This window comes from Talpa occidentalis, unplaced genomic scaffold (genome assembly GCF_014898055.3).
Source record: "Talpa occidentalis isolate TD23 unplaced genomic scaffold, MPIMG_talOcc4v2.1 talOcc4.7, whole genome shotgun sequence".
In the NCBI taxonomy this organism is placed as follows: domain Eukaryota; kingdom Metazoa; phylum Chordata; class Mammalia; order Eulipotyphla; family Talpidae; genus Talpa; species Talpa occidentalis.
Genome location: NW_023605083.1, coordinates 83,878,304 through 83,879,567, shown reverse-complemented (window position 1 = coordinate 83,879,567; position 1,264 = coordinate 83,878,304). Strand labels below are relative to the sequence as shown.

Genomic DNA, 1,264 nt, shown 5'->3' with positions numbered 1-1,264 from the left:
TCAGAAGTGGATAGGGCTCAAGAAGTCATCTGAGGGAGGCAGTACCCTCTGAGAGTGGACATGGATTCAGGGGTGCTCAAGGATCTGGGCCAAGGGCAATCACTCTGAGGGCTGATATCTCAGAAGGTTGGAGATCTAGTCTTGGGCCTCCAAATGTATTGATGGGGGGAACCTCATATCTACCTTGAGAATTGGTATGTGGGTCTCATTGTGGGTGGGGATCTCAAAGGAGAACTTTCCACTGGCAATTATCAGCAGAGCACCCAGTGCACCACAGACCATCTCATTTTATGTTCTCTCTTTCAATCATTTCTGGAGGCAAGCAGTTCAGAGATCCATACATGACCTTTCTCCTTAAGGAGGGGGTCTGCTAAAGTCCTCAATCTTCACCTCACTGCCTGTATCCTAGCAGCAGGTTCTCTGGCTTAATATTCTGGTGAATTGCCTTCTTTTCATGGCAGTAGGTCAGAGTATCTGCTGACTCCTCTATTATCGTGGTTGTCTGCGTTCATCTAGTGTTGCTGTTCTGCAGCTCCTTGTAGAGCTCACCCCTTGGAGCATATTCCAGAATCAGGTATACCAGCTGTGCTTCATGAAAGTGTTTGTACAGGCGTAGGATATTGGGATGTTTGTAGGACCTCTCTGTGCAGCTGGTAGTCCAGCCCTTCCTTCTCTCTCTGGCACTTGAATAAGACTTTCAGGGCCATGATGAAATGGTTCTCCTTGAGTCTTGCCAAATACACATTCCCAAATATCCCCTTGCCCAGAGTCATCATCCCCTTACCTAAGTCACCAGTGCTGAACCGCCGAGATCATGGGCAGCATTTGGCCTCCTGCAGCTCCTGCCTGGATGTCGTCCCACTTCATTGGTTTGGGGAGGCTCAGGAAGCAGAGACCTGGAGTGAAGGGGCCTTCCCAATCCCTTTACACTGGGTGTCCAGGTCCAGAGATTCCCCAGAGGGGTAGGGAAGGTAATGTCCAGCTGAAGTTGTCCATGTGTGCCCTGTTTCGGGCTCCTCAGTGGCCACAAGATGCATATACTTTTAAAAATATATATATACATCATTGTTCATTTCTTTTGAGATTTATTTATTTATACATACAAGAACCAGGGTAAAGGCCAGAGTTTTGGGAGATAAGAGGATTCACCAGAGACAAAGTGGGGAACAGAACAGGCAGATTGACTGAAATACACTGCTGAGGGGAGCAGCGGGCAAGTCAGGAGAGGTCTGCTGTGCCATGTGGGTCACCTCCCCGGATGGGG

The 1,264-nt window shown here is 48.8% G+C and overlaps 1 pseudogene; it reads right to left on the bottom strand.

Annotated features, from left to right (window-relative positions):
- LOC119231463 (aurora kinase C-like) lies at positions 1-773 on the bottom strand (annotated as a pseudogene).
- Between the last annotated feature and the right edge of the window lie 491 nt (positions 774-1,264).